This window comes from Myotis myotis, unplaced genomic scaffold (genome assembly GCF_014108235.1).
Source record: "Myotis myotis isolate mMyoMyo1 unplaced genomic scaffold, mMyoMyo1.p scaffold_m19_p_12, whole genome shotgun sequence".
NCBI lineage: Eukaryota > Metazoa > Chordata > Mammalia > Chiroptera > Vespertilionidae > Myotis > Myotis myotis.
Window position 1 is genome coordinate 3,318,258 of NW_023416316.1, and position 17,273 is coordinate 3,335,530.

Here is a 17,273-nt window from a genome sequence, read left to right on the forward strand (position 1 = left end):
AGCCTGCCCTCTGTGTGTGTGTGTGCGGTCCCCTCTGTCCCTCCCAGCCCCTCCCCAGGGCTGTCTCATCCCTCCACAGTGAGAAGGGACTGGGGGCCGCTGGGTCCACGGCCGCTGGCTTGAGGCCCTGCTTGGCCCTGAGAGCAAGGTGGCCCCGGCTGCGGCCCTCAGGCTCCCCCGGGTAGAAGGGGGAGGGGAAGGATCGCACCCTGCAGATCCGTGAAGATGCAATGAGGCAGCGGACGAGGAGCCGTTGGTAAGTGCCAGGCGCAGAGCGAGCCCCCAGCGCGCGCCGCCCGAGGCCCCATTTGGCAATGAATTATGTATGGCCTTCTGGCAGCCGCTCCCCGGGCTGGCGTTCTCCAGGCTTCTCCCGGCCGCTCTGCGGCGAGGCGCCGGCTCCCCGGTGGGGTGGCAGCGTCCTTTGTCTCCTGCAGGGCCCTGACCGGGTCTGCGGGGGCTGACTTCTCTGTGCCCACAATGCTCGTTTCACAGGCTGGAGGACCAAGGTCTGGGGTCAACTCAGACACATGAGGAGGAGGAGGAGGAGGAGGAGGAGGAGGAGGAGGAGGAGGAGGAGGAGGAGGAGGAGGAGGAGGAGGATGGAGCAGCAGCGTCGATAACAACAGTGACGGCGATGGTACCAGCTGGGCTTTGTTGAGCCTTTTCGATGGACCAGGCACATTTAATGGACAGTTAGTTGTTCGTTTAACAGAAATCGGAGCGCCCGCCCCCTGCGGGCACTGTCCCAGGTGCTGAACGCTTGGGCGGCAGGGGAACCGCGTCCTGCCCGCATGGAGCTCCGGTTCTGCTGTGGGAGAGCAGGCAGCGACTCAGTGAGCAACTGAGGGCGTTCTATGTCAGCTGGTGGGGGCCCGTGGAGGAAGAGAAAGGGGGGTGGGGGGGTGGGAGGAGACAGGACCGTCAGGACAAGCCTCGCTAAGGAGGTGGCCTTTGAGCAGAGCCACAGGGCCCTGAAAGGCATCTCACGAGATGTCTGGGGAAGGAATGTTCTAGAAAGGAGCACAAAGTGCAGAGGGCTTGGGACAGGACGTGAGCCTGTGTCCGAGGCACCGCCGGCCGGCTGGTGTCGTGGGAGGCACCAGCTTCTCAGGGCGACCCTGTGAGCCGCCTCCTTCCTTTCTTTGTTTTTACTTTAAATATATTTTTATTTCAGAGAAGAAGGGAGAGGAGGTGGAAACATCAATGATGAGAGAGAACCATTGACCAGCTGCCTCCTGCACACCCCACACTGGCGATCGAGCCCGCAACATGGGCACATGCCCTTGACCAGAACTGAACTCAGGACCCTTTAGTCCGCAGGCCAACGCTCCAGCCACTGAGCCAAACCAGGGAGGGCTGTGCTGCCTCATTTTTGAGAGGAGGAAATTGAGTCCGGGTTTATTTATAACTAGAGGCCCAGTGCACTGGAGGGGGTGGGGGGATGGGGGGTGTCCCTCAGCCCCACTTATGCCCCCTCACAGTCTGGGACCACTCGGGAGATAACCACCTGCTGGCTTAGGCCCGCTCCCCGGGTGGCAGATGGCAGGCCCGATCCCTTGGCGCATGCCCCGCCTCCCCGGGTCGCGCACACAGCAGGGCCGATCAGGGGGTTGGGGCGCCGCCCCGGGTTGGGTCGCATACAAGACGCCTGGACGGTGGCCGGGTGGGCCAGTGGATTGCTGCTGCCCCGCCCGGCCACCCCGGGTCGGGTTGTACACGGACGCCCGCCGCCCCGGGTCACAGATAGCAGGCCCAGATGGTGGCGGGGCAGGCGGGATGGCGCTGTCCCGCCCTGCCTGCGTATGCAAATTAGCCGCCATCTTTGTTGGCGGTTAATTTGCATATCACACTGAATAGCCAATGGGAGGCATAGCGAAGGTACGGTCAATTACCATGTTTGTCTATTATCAGATAGGATCTTTGTCCATATGCGTTGCTGCAGACAGATTCATGTCTGATTACAGGGGCTGCCCCATGCGTCAGCGGGGGACTGGGAAATGTGTAGCATGTGTCTTTCCACAACTGGAAACGTTCCGAGTGGGGGACTGTCTGCCTACCAGGGATTTGGGGTCAGGGATGGGGAGCTTGTGTGTGCGGGTCTTCACCGTTCCTGCCGCGGACCATCACCAGCTGTGTCACCGGCTGCTCTTGTTTCCCTCCTTCACCGGCCCGTAACCTCCCAGGACAGCATTTCATCACCCACAGACAGGAGGTGCTGTCTCTGCTGGCCCACAGCCCCCTTCCCCCTGCCATAGGACCATGCTGGGCGTTCCAAGTCAAGTCAAGGCCTGGGGAGCCGCGACACAGGCCCCTGGCCGCAGGGCCCCGAGGCAGGCCGCGGTGGCGGGCACGGAGCTCATCCATGGATCTGCCGGACCGGCCTTGGCGGCTGAGAGATGCTCAGGCCCAGGGGCTTGCGCTGCTGACATCTGCCTCGATGGCCGGGTGATGAATGAATGGCGAGCATCCCCCTTCCATCTCTGACTGGACGTGAGAGGTTCCTGGCAGCCCAGGAGCAGGGAGGAGGCGAAGAATCAAAATGGCTCTGCAGGGGGAGGAGTGGCCGGAGGGGAGGACGAATCTGCTGGGAAGGAGGAGCCACTCGCAGGGGCCTCCTCCCAGCCTCCTGGCCTCCAGGTTTGCTTTCTAGACCATCCTGCAAAGGTTCCAGATGATTCTCCCTTGGTACTCCTCCTCCCTGAGCCGCCTGTGCCGGCCTCTGAAGGCCCGCTTCCTGCAGGAGCACACCGGCTCCCTCACCTGCACGGCTGGTCCACTCGTGGCCCGGCTGGCTCTTCCTCATCCTCCAGGGCAGGGCTGGCTCCTCCTCCTGCAGAAAGACTTCCTGGATGCAGGCCCCTCCCCTGACTCCCAGGCCCTGGGTCCCTGGCCTCAGCAGAAGCCCCTCCAGATGGACACTGGCTGACGGGCCCGCCCACTCCGGGCCGTGGTCTCATGGACAGAACGCACGTTGGCTTCTGTCTCTCCCAGCCTGGCCGGGGCCGTGTGCCAGGAAGGGCTCAAGGAAGCCCAGGGCGGGAGTGGGAATGGGATGGCAGCGTTTATTGAGCTTCTGCTCCATGCCAAGCCCGTGATGCGGAGTTAGGTCCGCCTCTGGCTGCACCCGCCGCCCTGGGCTGTTCTCTTTTAACCTGTACAATGGGCGCAACCCTCGGTCCTTCCCAGCAGTGCTGTGAGGACAAAGGAATGGTTCATGCCAAGGGCTCCTCTCAGCCCCAGCACTCAGTAAGCATTTAGCTGTTCCTATTACTGGTGGTTAGTGGGGTTCCAGAGCCAGCCTCTGTGGCTTCAAATCCAGGCTCCTCCACTTACTGGCTTTGACTTTAGGCAAGTTACTTAACCTCTCGGCCTCAGTTTCCTCATCTGTAAAATGGGACAAATCATAGGCTTTCTCCCTCTCTCTCTCTCTCTCTCTCTCTCTCTCTCTCTCTCTCTCTCTCCTGCCCTGCCTCCCTCCCTCCCAGGGCTGTTGGGAGTATTACATAAGTGGATATGTGGACGATTTGCAGTGGTTGGAGCTGGAAAAGGGCTGAGCAAACACTGGATGGTATCATTACTGTGTTAGGATCACTCCAAGGGCCTCAATTCTGACACCAGCGAGGAGACTGGAGCTTCTGGGGAATCTTCCAGAATTGCTGATGTGAGTCAGGGCAGGGATGGGCTTTAGAACTTGTGAACATTGACCTCCCACCCCTGTATCTCCTGAAACTGCTCCATCCATGTCTGACGGTCTTTGTCACCAGAAAGTTCTTCCTTGTACTGACCCTAGGTCCCTCTGGGGCTGGTTTCTCTGGGTTCCCATCCAGGCCTGGATGGAAAGAATCCCAGAGCCTCCCAGCTCGGCCCAGAGTCCAGTGAGGTGAGCAGTCCCCAGCCCCTGGGATGGGGGGGGGGGGGGGGCGTGTTGCTGGGCTCAGTCTCCCCAAACGTCTCCCAGCCAGAGCCAAATGCAAAGACACCTCTGTCCCCTGCATTTCAGGCCTCGGGGATGGACAGGGTGAATGTGCGCCTGAGGGTGGGAGCGGGAGAGGGAGAGAGAAGTGAGGGTCCTTGCAGGAGGGAGGCAGGACGGGGGACAGGCAGGCCAGAGGGGAAGGGCTGTGGGAAAGGGAGGGTGTGGGGCAGGCCGCAGGGCTGGGAAAGGGAGCCAGGGAGGCCTGCGAGCACCGGAGAGGGAGGCTCATACCAGACACTGTCTAGACGCAGCAATTATTGTCAGCGCAGAACACCCAGGCTCTGCCGGCTCAGCTGAAAGGGAGCTTAACAAAGAGCTGAGCGAGGAAGAAAGCAGGAGAAAAGCGCCCGTGGAGCCGGCTCCTCGCCTGGGGGGCTCTTTCTCTGCCTGGCGACCCCCCTTTGTGCTCCACAGAGATGCCCCATCAGGCCAGGGTCACGTGTGGGTTTGGGGGCGGGAGAGTAGGGTGTCCTGCGGGGGGATGCCTTTTGCACTCGCGGTTCATGGTTTAGAGGGTCGTGGCAGCGGGGACCAGGAGAGAGCAGCTAGGGACTCGGAAGCCCAGTCCTCCTTCCCGCTGCTGTGTGGCGCCGGCCAGTTATCCATTCTTCTGAGCCTTGGTTTTCTCATCTGCAAAATGGGCACAATAGCACCCGCTGACCTGTGCAGAGGTGGTGGTAAGCCGACTGCTCTCCAGTCCTGGAGCCCATGCCCCTCGCCATCCTGCAGGTCCCCAAGGGACAGGCCACTTCCCTCGCTCAGGGCCTGACCGCCAGCCTTTCTCTGTCTCAGATGAAGAAACTGGAGCACACACAGGCCAGAGCTCACGGCCAGTCGGCAATGGGTTTGGACTCAGGTCCATGTGTGAATCTTAGCCATGACTTTCAGATGTGCACCTGACCCGGGAGTGGGAGGGCTAGTGGTAGGTGGCAGGACTGATGCGCAAGCCATAGGCCCAGGAAATCCACGAGCCTGCAGGTGGGGTCAGAGCCGCGGGGGCCAGGCCACTACCCCGGTGCTGTCTGGGACCGGGCCCCTGCCGATCCACTGAGCCCTGGGATGAAGGGCAGCTCTGGGCTGAGCAGACCAGCCCTCCCATCCCGGGAGGGGACAGACCGGCCCTGAGAGGGAAGTGGGCGTGCTGGTCCCGGGATGCTATGACCAGGCCTCTCCGTGCCCTGCAGTAGTTACCGGTACAGACATTGCCCTCTGGCCAATAATCCGGCACCGCCCCTGGCTCCTCGGGGCGGGGTCAGATTGGCTCCCGAGCCACAGGGTGGGCGGTGAAAGCCGTGGTGCTGGGTGGCAGAGCAAGGGCCGGGGCTGTGGCCACATCCAACCACATCCTCTAGTCTGGCCTGGTCAGGCTGTTCCTGGTCCTGGAGGGGTTGGGTGTGACCCTGGGTCCTGCCTCAAGTGAAGGGCAGGACACTCTGTACAAGGGACACACACTCACTGTCACACACTCACACCCGCAGGCTGCCCCCAGCTGGGCCCCTGACCCCAGTCATACACATGCCCTCTCTAGCTTTGGGGTGCAGGCACCAGCTGCTGAGACTCAGCGCCACCCCTACCCCTGGCCCCAGCCACCCATTTGCTGAGCTGTGTCCAGTGCTGGAAAGTACCCTCGGTGCCCACACCTGCAGCTCAGCAGTGACCCCTTTGCCTGCAGTCAAGGCCTAGCATGACCCAGACTCAGCCCCTCTTTATGGAAGATTCCACGGTCCCACAGGTGGGTTCCTTTTGCCCTTCTCCTCTCTGTGCCTTGCTCAAGCTGTTCCCTCTGCCTGTGCCCCCCTCCCCCCAATGTCCCAACACAAATGCCTGGCCTATCAGCCTTCTCCCCTTGGCTGCCCTGGGCAGGGAGCTGGTGCCAGGATCCCTTCTTGGGCAAGCCAGAGCCTAGCACCTCCCCGATACCTCCTCAGCCTCCTTCAACAACAACTCCCCCCCCCCCCCCGCCCCTCCCCGCACACCACGGCACACAAGCTCCTGTCCTCTGTACCTCCCGCATCAGGGCCAGGCCGGCCTCCCTCCATCTCAGAGGCCACAGCCGGAGCCAGGCTGCCTTCTCTCTCCCAAGACCTGGGGACCACCTCCCTGCATCCACTCCTGTCCCCTCCTGTCCTGAGTGAGCTTGGCAGACCTGGTCTCCTCTCTCTGCTCTGGAGACTCTTCCAAAGCTCCCAGCGGCCTCCAGGGCACGGGCCACAGTCCTGGGCCACACCCACCCTCTCTCTGATCCTCTCTCAGGCTCTCGGGACGCCATCCACGCTGTCCCAGCCCCTCTTCCCTCATTAGCCGTCCTGGTCCTCAGGCCCCCCTCCCATAACCCTGCGGAGGTCAGGCCCCTGGGACCAGCCTTCCCAGCCCTGCAGGTCCCCTCCCAGCCGGATGCCCACTTGTCCTGATTTGATGCATTATTCATGAAGCTTGTGCAGGACTGCGAGCCCCATGTGGGCCGGCTCTTGTTTGTCACTGTGTCCCCAGCACCCTCCCTCAGGCCCCCTCTCCAGGCTTGGTTTTCAGCCCCACTCCACCCTAAGGCAGGAGAAAGGGGGCCCCATCCCTAGGAGGCCATGGGGCTCAGGACCACCTGCCTCGCTCCTCCCCCAGGCGTCCCCACACAGGCAAGGCCGTGTCTGTGCACAGGCTGCAGGCTGGACAGCACGCTAGGGCAGGGCTGTAGCTGCCTTGTGCTCCCCCCCACCCCCAACCCCACTCTTCAAGCCCCAGTGCCGGCCAGAGCCCTGGGCTGCTGGTGCCCAGCAGGGCCGTTCTCAGCCCCAGCACAGGAAGGCGGGTGGGCAGCCAGAGGTGGTCCTGCAGGAGAGCTTCACAGAGGGTGCAGGGAGGGGCGAGGAGGGTGGCAGCGCCCCCTTCCATCCAGGCCCCTCCCAGAGACCCTGCCAGCTGCCTCCCCAACTCCAGCAGGCCCTGCCTCTCCTTCCCTCCCCTCCATCAGGCCTCAGCCAGCACTCTCCTCCCTGCCCTTCCCCCTTCCCTCCGCTCTCCTTCCTTTCCCCAGTCCCCCCCCCCTCCCCCTTCTCTGCTCTCCTTGCCTCCCTTCTCCTCTCCTCCTCTCCTCTCTCCCCGAGTCCTTCTCCCTCGCCTCCTTCCTTTCTTCTTCTGGGTTAAAAATAATCAACTTTCTGGGAAGCAGCAGCGCCTGCTGAGCGCCCTCCCCACACGGGGAGCCCCTGAGAATAGCTTTCTGCGGTTCCCAGCGCCAGCCCCTCCTCCCCTGCGCCCCTCCCCCTCCCCGCGAGCGAGCTGACGAATAAGCCGGCCGCGGCGGCCGAGCCAGCTCGGCTGGAAAGGCATTAAACCGCTCCTTGTCCAGACGGCGGCCGGTGCGCAGCCCCGCAGGCCGGCCCGGAGGGGCGCGCAGCCCTGGCCGCCTCCCGGCCTGGAGCTAAGCCGCTCGTGTCAGACGCTCCATCAATATTGATGGTTGCATGAACCCTGCCCTCTGCCCACCAAGCCAGCTGCCTCTGCAGCTCCTGCGGGGCTCGGTGGCAGCGAAGGGGCATCCGGGGAGCGTCAGGCGCGCACGTCCAATGGATGGGGAGAGGCTGCGGCGTCGCCGCCACGTGGAGGGTGTGGCTGCCGGGAAGCCTCGCTGCGCTGGGCCCGGAGCTCCCAGCCCACCCCGCCCCACCCCCCGAGGGCGCTGGGCACCCCAGGAGGGCCAGGGCCGCGCCATAAACGTGTAGGCCAAGGGCAGGGAGGGACCCAAACTGTCCTGGGACCCATGGACGCCCACGCTGGTCTGGCCTTCAGTGATCATCGCCGCCCATCTTGCAAACAGGGAAACTGAGGCCAGAGGAGGCAGCTTGTCTCCGGTTCCTGCCGCAGACGTCAGAGGAGACCTTAGGAAGGAAAAGGAAAGGACGAGGCCCTAGGGCCCTCCCGGGGGGCTGCGGGGTGCGGGGGGACATCAAGGTCGAAGGTGAGGAGTAGGTGGGGGAGTGGGTGGGGGGAGAAGGACCGCGAGCACCGCCAGTCCCCGCCGGCTCCGCCCACCCCGCGCGGCCGGCATTACCTCACCGCCGCGCGCGCCCATTGGCTGGTTCTCCCGGAGGCCGGCCCAATGCGGCGGCGCCGTTAACCCGCCCCGCGCTGCGGGCTCGCCCGGCGCCGCCGCCCCACGTGGCCCAGAGGCCCCGGACACCCGGAGACGCAGCGCGGAGGCGGGTCCGCGACCGGGGAGCCCAGTGGTCTGCGCACTGGCTCACGCAGCCGGGCGTGGGCCTCGCCCCGGGACGGGCTGTGTGACCTTGAGCAGCCGGCCTCGCCCCCCTGAGCCTCCTTCCCGTGTTTTCTCAGCTGGAAGAGGGGATGATGTAACGCCCGCCTCCCCGACTCCTTCCCCGCTCTCGCCAAGCGCCAGCACACGTGGGCTCCCGGTCCACGCCGCGAGGCACCGTTATGATTCTGGGTTTTCAGAGAGGAGGCCCCTCAGAGCAGCAAAGCCGCCTCCCAGGGTCACACAGCCAGGAAGCCACCCAGCTGGGATGTAACCCCAAGTCTGTGTGGGTTCTGAGCCTGGACCCTGCTCAGTGCAAGATCCTGCTTCTGCTGCCGGCGGCGACTGCTTCTAGGAGCTTCCGGTCCCGTGCCAGTCAGACCACCATGCACCACTGCGACCCAGTGACGCCTGCGACAAGCTGGAGAGCCAGGGCCTGGAGGGAGGGAGGGCTTCCTGGAGGAGGAGGAGGAGCTGCAGCTGAACCTTCAAAGGGGGAGGCAGACAAGGACCGAGGGACCGGACAGACACGTGAGGGCACATAGTGGGGTCCGGAAGCTCGGAAGGGAGCCTGCAGGATCCCCTGGGGTCAACCGCTAGTCAAGGGTCAGCCGGGGGAAGCTGAGGTGCGGCTCTGGAAAGCTCCTGGGGTAGCCCTTGGGGGCAGGAGCACAAGCAGAGGCTCACGCCGCATGTCTGAGGATTTGAAAGTCATAAATCAAACCAACAAACTGCTCAGTAAAGTGTGTTCTGACCTCCGTCTTGACAAATTCGCCTTCCTGAGGGCAGATACACCTGGAGGCTGGGGTTGTGCTTAGAAGTCTGGGCTCGGTGCTGGAAGCGGCGGGGAGCGCGGCGACCCTGCCGGCGGCCTCCCTCCCGCTTGGCAGCCGTCTTCTCTCCGCCCCAGCTCCCATCCTTTCCCCAGAGGGGTTTGCAGTTCAGGTGTGGACACTCCAGCCTGTGAGTGCGGACTGTCCACGCCCCTGCCAGCAGCCACTCCTCGGCCAGCCTGGGGCTTAGGGGCGGCTCAGACCACCTGCAGGAGGAAGGACCCAGGAAACGGATGGGCCATCGAGCAGGGGCTTCCAGGGGCCCGGTTGTGCAGATCACAGATCTAGTTGGGCATGTCTCCTTGATCCAAGGATTCCGGCCCTCATGAGGCAGGACACGGTGCGAGAGGGCCAGAGTGTGCCCGCTAAAGCCTAGACTCAGGTCCAAGGGCGCTGCTGAGGTCCCTGGTGCTGTGCAGCTGGGAGGGGGGCAGTGGGTGGACTCAGCTGGATGCAAGATAAGATCTCCCTTCCTCCTTGAACTTGCTCCCATCATCACATCCAGCCCGGAACTCCAACCCTGGCCTGGTCCTAGGTGCCATCCCCCACTCCTCCTTCCCAACTCCAGCCCAGTACTTACCAAGACCTGAGGAGTGACCCACCTAAAGAAGTCAGCTCCCTTCACCCCCTGCCCACTGCCCGTGCCACTATCCAGACTGGGCTCCCAGGCCCCACTCTCTGCCCATCTCTCTGTCCAATGCGCGCTACCTGCTGGCCAGACAGACCTTCGTAAATGCACGCTGACCACTGCCTTCCCTCTAACCATCCCCGGCTCTCCAACTCCATGTTTCATTCCCAGCTCCGATGCCTGGCTCCCCTCAGCCTCTCCGCCCCCTCATCCCCTTCGGTTCTGCGCTCTGGTCACGTGCACCTCCTCTCCGGTCTGGGCAGCATGTTCTGTCTGCTCCCAGGTCTGCCTGCATGTTATGCCCTCTGCCTACAACACTGCTTTCTGCTCCCCGTCTTGCCAATCTCAGCCTAAGTGTCCCCACCCTGGGCACCCTCCCTGGACCCCTGGGCCAGCAGAAACCTGTGGTGGGTTTTCTCCGTATATGCCCGAAAGGTGTCCTGGCACAGGGAGGGTAACAGTGTGGCACCTAATGAGCTGACTAGCTCTGGGGTTACCTGTTCCAGATGTGTCTCCCACCTGGGCTGTGAGTGCCAGAGGGCAGGCTGTCCGTCTTATTTGCTGCTCCATCTTCAGTGTTGGCACTGAAGGTCCCCTGGACAGATGGGCGCCTGGCGACAGAGGACGGTCCCCGTTTGTTGCATGCTCACCGTTCAGGGCCCCCTTTCTAAGCGTATGTGTGGAGTCACTCACTCATTTCTCACAACTACCTTTGAAGTAGGAACTATCATTCTCTCCTTTCTACCAAATGAGGACACCGAGGCACAGGAGAGTTCGGAGACTCCGCTCACAGCTGGCAAGCAGCAGATCAGATTTGAACCTGGGCAGTTCCAAATACCACGATGGGGGTGGGGGCGAGGTGAGAGGCAGTGAGCCCGGAGGAGGGGCACTAATGCAGCTTTGATGTGTGCTGTATGGTCTCTGTGTGAATGTGTGTGTGTATTGTGTGGTCAGGGTAAGTAAGATGTGTATTTTGAATGGTGAATGTGATATATGTGGGGTATGTGTGCCTGCGGCCTATGGCATATGGAGTACATGAGCGTGCATGTGTGCGTGTGTGTGCATGTGTGTGCATGTGTGTGTGTGGTGTGATCTGTGTGATGTGGGGGAGTGAGTGCTGGTGTGTGCATGTGTCTGTGTGTGTGTGTGTGTGTGTGATCTGTGTGATGTGGGAGTGAGTGCTGGTGTGTGTGTGTGCACGTGTCTGTGTGTGTGTGTGTGTGATCTGTGTGATGTGGGAGTGAGTGCTGGTGTGTGTGTCTGTGTGTGTGTGGTGTGATCTGTGTGATGTGGGGAGTGAGTGCTGGTGTACGTGTGTGTGTGTGTGTGTGTCTGTGTGTGTGTGTGGTGTGATCTGTGTGATGTGGGAGTGAGTGCTGGTGTGTGTGTGTGTGTCTGTGTGTGTGTGTGTCTGTGTGTGTGTGGTGTGATCTGTGTGATGTGGGGAGTGAGTGCTGGTGTGTATGTGTGTGTGTGTGTGGTATGATCTGTGTGGTGTGGGAATGAGTGCTGGTGTGTGTGTGTATATGTGTGATCTGTGTGATGTGGGGAGTGTGTGTGTGTGTGTGGTGTGATCTGTGTGGTGTGGGAATGAGTGCTGGTGTGTGTGTGTGTGTGTATATGTGTGATCTGTGTGATGTGGGGAGTGTGTGTGTGTGCACATGTCTGTGTGTGTGTGGTGTGATCTGTGTGATGTAGGGAGTGAGTGCTGGTGTGTGTGTGTGTGTGTGTGTGTGTGTGGTATGATCTGTGTGGTGTGGAATGGGTGCTGGTGTGTGTGTGTGTGTGTGTGTGTGTGTGATCTGTGTGATGTGGGGAGTGTGTGTGTGTGGTGTGATCTGTGTGGTGTGGGAATGAGTGCTGGTGTGTGTGTGTGTATATGTGTGATCTGTGTGATGTGGGGAGTGTGTGTGTGTGCACATGTCTGTGTGTGTGTGGTGTGATCTGTGTGATGTGGGAGTGAGTGCTGGTGTGTGTGTGTGTGGTGGTAACTGGGACACTCCCCAGGGGAAGCGCTAGGCGAGATGGAGGAGATGTTAACCAGGAAATGGGAGAGGAGAGACAGTGCTCTGGTCAGAGGGGAGGGAACAGCCCTTGCAAAGAGGCGGCCTGGCGGCCTGGAGGACTTGAAAGGGTGCAGGAGACAGGCAGAGGGAGGGGGAGGCGGGGCAGGCCCTTCTCTGTTGGCTGCAGGGTGGGGGGGGGGGGCAGGGCTGCGGAGGAGTTGAAGGGGTTGAGCCGCACTAACTGGGGGAGGGGTGGTCCCGGACCAGGGCCAGATGCCGCCTGGGACACAGAATCTGGGAGGCATGTGGTCTAGGACTCCAGACCTGAGCCCAGGGGTGGGCAAACTTTCTGACTCGAGGGCCACAATGGGTTCTTAAACTGGACCGGAGGGCCGGGACAAAAGCATGGATGGAGTGTTTGTGTGAACTAATATAAATTCAAAGTAAACATCATTACATTAAAGGGTACGGTCTTTTTTTTTTTTAGTTTTATTCATTTCAAACGGGCTGGATCCGGCCCACGGGCCGTAGTTTGCCCACGGCCTAGTCCCTGCTCAACCCCTGAGAGCAGTAGGTTCTTAGTTTCCCACCTACAAAATGGGTCCCAAGATTATGTGCCAAAGGCCCAGGAAAGAGGCAGGGAACTGCAGCTGTTGTTGGCGGACTCTCTCTGGGCTGCTCTGGCGAAGGGCTGGGCAGCATTTGCTAACAAGTTTCCTAGCACTCAGAGACCGGAGGCTCTGGAGATGGCAGGCCTGGCGCAGTGCTCAGCTGTTAGCACTCGCTTACACACACTCCTGTTAGCACAGGCAGGTCAGGGGATGAGGAGGGGAAGGGCGGGGCGAGTGGGAGTCAGAATTTGAACCCAGGTGAAGGCCGCCAATGTGACAGCGGTTGCCCAGTAGCCTTCACACTGCAACGCGTCTTTCCCCCTCTGACCCTCTCCCCTCACAGAGTCCACGCGGTTATTATGCTGGATTCGCTCCTGTTTTAGAGATGGGAAAGCTGGCCGGTTACCTACGGCCCGGCCAGGACTCCAGCCCAGGCGCCCTGGTCCCGCTCCCAGCACTCCACCCCCTTGGATGGTTCGTGGGGGGTTTCTCAGCATATGCCCTCAAGGTGACCTGGCTCCTGGGGGGTAACAGGGCGTGGCCCCCAGAAAGAAGGGGAGCTGGGGGCCCAGCTCTAGTGCCCACCTGCTGTGTGGCCCCGGCTCTGGGCTCACAGTTCGCTTCAGTGGTTCTCAACCTTCCTAACGCCACGACCCTTGAACACAGTTCCTCATGTTGTGGTGACCCCCAATTCCATGGTTACAAATTGATCATGAAAGCACAGTGATTCATCACAAAACAATATGTAATTATATATGTGTGTTTTCCGATGGTCTTAGGCGACCCCTGTGAAAGGGTCGCTCGACCCCCAAAGGGGTCGCGACCCACAGGTTGAGAACCCTGGGCCTGAGGGCGCCTGGGCAGGTTGTTTTGCTCAGTGGCAGATGCGGACACTGAAGTCCTGAGAGCTTAAAGGATTTGCCCCGGGTCGGCCCCTCCCCATCAGGTGACCGGGATTCTGACCTGGAACCCAGGGTGTGCCCTGCACTGCGGTCGCCTCCCCGGCCCTGGAGCGACGTCCGGTCCCCAGCGGCCGCCCCCCGCGGTTCCTGGCCCCGCCGGTTTGACGTCAGGCCGGGCCAGCGGGGCCGGCGCTGCACAAACAGACGGCGTGGCCCGGCGGGGGCGGCGATGACTCAGGGTCCCGAGACGCGCCGGGAAGCGGAAAGTTTGGTGCCGATGACATCACCGGCCGCGAGGGCGAGGGCGGGAGGGGCCGGCTCCGGGAAGCGGCGGCCTGGCGGGCGGCCCGGGGCCGGGCGGAGGGGCGGTCGCGGGGCGGGAGCTGGAAGCCGGGACCGAAAACGACCCCCCGCCCAGCCCCCGTTCCCGAGCCGGCCGGAGCCGGAGCCGCGCCTGGAAGCGCCGCGCTCCCCAGCGCTCCGGAGGCGCCGCATCCAGCCTGCTGCGTCCCTGCATGTTAATTACCGCCACATTAATATTCATGAGCCGGGACTCGAGGGGACCGCGGGCTGTCACTTCCCTCGCCCGCGCACCCCCACCCTGCACCCCCCTCTTCCCGGGCTGAGTCGTGGATTTTTCCCTCCTGCTCCCCGCCCCGCCCGCGCCAACAGTTGGTGCACAGCGGCTCCGGGTTCAGGAGCGTGAGCAGGAGTGTGAGCCGGGGTGGGTGCCCCGGGCCAGGGCGAGGCGAGCTGGGGGACTGGGACACAGGAGGGCGCTGAGTGTGAGTGTGGGATGTGCCTGTGGCCTGTGTGTAAACAAACCCGTGTGTGTGTGTGTGTGTGTGTGTGTGTGTGTGAATATTTGCCTGTGTGGGTCTGTTTGTGTGCACATGTGTGTGTCCCCGTGTCATGTGCTGTGTGCACACATGTCCCTGTGTGAGTGTGGGTCTGTGTGTATGGGTATGGGTGCCTGTGTGTCCAGGCAATCCCAGGAACTGTGTGCAGATCTGGCCTGGGCTTGGCGAAGGGTCAAGACTGTCCGGGTTAGCAGGGCCTGATTCTGCAAATGGAGACAGGTCTGGAGAGAGGCTGGGCCTTGCGCAGTCATCCAATAAGGCAGTGGCACCCCTAAGCCAATGGCACAGTGGCCCCCAAGCCCGGCTGGCTGATGGGCAGTTCGGTCCACCCCTCCACGTCCTCCTCCCCCTCCACGCCCTCCTGTGCTGTTACCTACAATGGCAGGGAGGACATGCTGAGCTGGTGCCTGGCTTGCGACCTTCCCAGCAACCCGGTGCAGCAGGTGGTGCTATCAGTCCCCTTTACAGATGGGGAAATTGAGGCAACTGGTCCAGTTAGTGAGGGGTGGAGCCGTGCTCCCCCTGTGGGATTGTGTGTGTGGGTCCCCATTGGGGTGATCTGGGGGTCCCTGAAAGTCCCTCAGGGCTCCAGGCAATGCCCATGCCCAGGCACCAGAGGGGGCATTTCCCTCCCAAGTGGAGCTGCTTGCTGGGCCTCTTGCCTCCCCACCCCCAAAGCCTGTCCCCGCCAGCCTGCACATTGGGGGGAGGGGGGCGTCCACGGGAGGCTGGAGGTCTCGCTGCACAAAGGAGCAGGCGCCTTCAAGGCTCTTGGTCCCCCTCCCGGGCTGGGGGCTGGGGGCAGGCGATGCCTCATTCGTGCATTTGTTCCCCCGGCACAGGCTTATGTACCAGTCACTGTTCTTGGCACTGGGGATTCTGAGTTTACTAGGAGCCCACGCCACTCTTCCCAATTCTGGGCATCTCCACCCGGGGTTCTAAAGGGTTCTTTTCATCTCTGTGTGCACCCGTCCAGTAGGTGCCGGGGGTGAAGAGGGGCAGAAAAGTGCGGTGCCCCCTTCGGACTGGGGGGAAACAGCCAGGCTGTGCTGGGCAACCTGGATCTTCGCTTCTCTCTCCTGTTAGAATTCGTCCTCCTCCAGCCCCTAAGCCAAGTAATCCCAAGGGCTGGTCGATCCATCTCTCCCTGGGTTGAGCCAGGCCATCCTCCCTCTCACGTCCATCCTGCCCCAGGCCTGCCCAGAACAAGCCTGGTTCCCTCCTCTCATGTCCCAGCCATCCCCTCCTCCAGCCTCTCTTCCCTCCCAGGGCCGCTCCACAGGAACTCGGAAAAGGGGACAGGAGGTACAGTCCGGGACTCTCTGCAGAGGAAGTAATGGTTTCACTGGGCGTCCCCCGTCCAGCGGGAGTGTGTGTGTGGATGGTGGGAGAAGGGAGGAGAGGATCCAGGCAGAGTGGGGACTGCAGCTCCTCCTTCAGGGGCCAGAGGGACATGGGCAGACATTTCCCCTGCAGGGCCTGAGGCAGTGCAGCCTCGAGGTCAGGACTCCCAGGTGCGCCCACCTTCGGCAAAAATCCCACTGCCCCCTTAGGGTAAACGCTTGGGGAGACCACTGCACCCCCATTCTCCACTTGTCAAATGCTGAAGCCAACACTTTTTTTTTTTTTTTGCTTGATTATATTCAGATGGAGACACTGTCCTTAAAGCGCCTAGTACAGTGCCTGGCGCTCCACGTAGGACAGCAGTTTGTCCTCAAGGACATGGGGAGGCTGTTCCCAGGCAGGCTTAGCCCAGATGGGATTTGAAGATCGGCCTGTGTCCCGCAGCCCAGCCCGTGGGGAGGAGTGGGGGGGGGGACAGACTTCGTGGGAGGAGTAGAGACAGGCGGAATCTGTCACCTGCCAGACGGCTAAGGCTGGAGGTAAGAGGAGGTTCTCAAAAACCCCACAGCCCCACTGGCTGCGAGGTCGCCCATCACTCAAACAGCGGGAGAGCCAGCAGCCAGAGGGGCACTGGGCCCACCATCGTGGCTGCTTCCTGCCACAGCCTCCCACAGCTCTCTGCCTCCCGCTCCCCACTTTCCTTGGAAAATTTCCTTTCCTTTTTTTAATGTATAAGGCCATATCTATCTATCTATCTATCTATCTATCTATCTATATTCTTTTTTTTTAAAAGAAAACACTACAGAAGTTCACGCAGTGCTTCCTGGCCCTGTCCTTCCAGTTGTGGTTTTGTGTTTGTGTTTTTGTGTTTTGCGTGTGTTTTCAGGCCATTTCTCTGCTCAGAGAACTGTGTTTCTAAACCTCCCATAGGGTAGGATGACGTCCGCCTCTGCTCAAAGGCCGGCGACGGCTCCCCATTTCTGTCGCGCAAAGGTAGCTTTCTACGGCCTTGGCAGCCCAGCCCAGCCTGGCACCGCCACTGCGGCCTCTCTCCCCAACGTCCTCCAAGGCCCGAGCATGCGACATCCTCTCCCTCCGCCATGGCTTTGCCTGGCTGTGCCAGCCTCCAGGCCTGGCCTGTGCCCTCCACTGAACTCCCTTGTCATTGCTCAGGACCGGCCTTCCCTGTTTCCCGTGTGCCTCCCCTCGCAGCTCCTGCCTGCCCTGTTCCCCACCCTGCACCCCCCTCTCCCGGTGCCCCCATGTCACTGCTAACGTTTTACGTGGCACTTTTCACATCTAACTTTCACGAAGGTCTCCCTGCAGTCTTGTGTTCTCAATTAGGAGCATCTCGAAGGGCTGGTGCTTGAAGTGCTTTATTTATTTATTTTAATATATTTTATTGATTTTTTACAGAGAGGAAAGGAGAGGGATAGAGTTAGAAACATCGATGAGAGAGAAACATCGATCAGCTGCCTCCTGCACACCTCCTACTGGGGAGGTGCCCACAACCCAGGTACATGCCCTTGGCCAGAATTGAAATGGGACCTTTCAGTCCGCAGGCCGATGCTCTATCCACTGAGCCAAACCGGTTAGGGCAGAGGAGTTTTATTTTTAAAAACATTCAACTTGCTTTTTCTTTAGGGATTCAGGCTCTAAGCCAGCCGATCAGGGTTTGAATCCTGACTCTCATTTCCTAGCTGTGTGTCCTCAAGGAAGTGAATTGAACTCTCTGAGCCCCAGTTACTTCATCTGGAAAAGAAACAAAACCTCCCTCAAGAGCAACAGGGAGAGAGGTGGCTGTGGAACCCCAGCACCTCCTGCCACAGAGGCGGCCGTGTTCTGTGCCCTCATTAGTGCT

At 61.2% G+C, this 17,273-nt stretch overlaps 1 long non-coding RNA gene across 1 annotated transcript; it reads right to left on the bottom strand.

Annotated features, from left to right (window-relative positions):
- Positions 1 to 893: 893 nt before the first annotated feature.
- Positions 894 to 13,457, bottom strand: LOC118666976. The gene is made up of 3 exons (XR_004971115.1): positions 13,270 to 13,457; positions 10,187 to 10,300; positions 894 to 4,609 (listed from the first exon to the last, which is right to left on the bottom strand). It is a non-coding gene; the product is annotated as an uncharacterized LOC118666976 (long non-coding RNA).
- Positions 13,458 to 17,273: the final 3,816 nt, after the last annotated feature.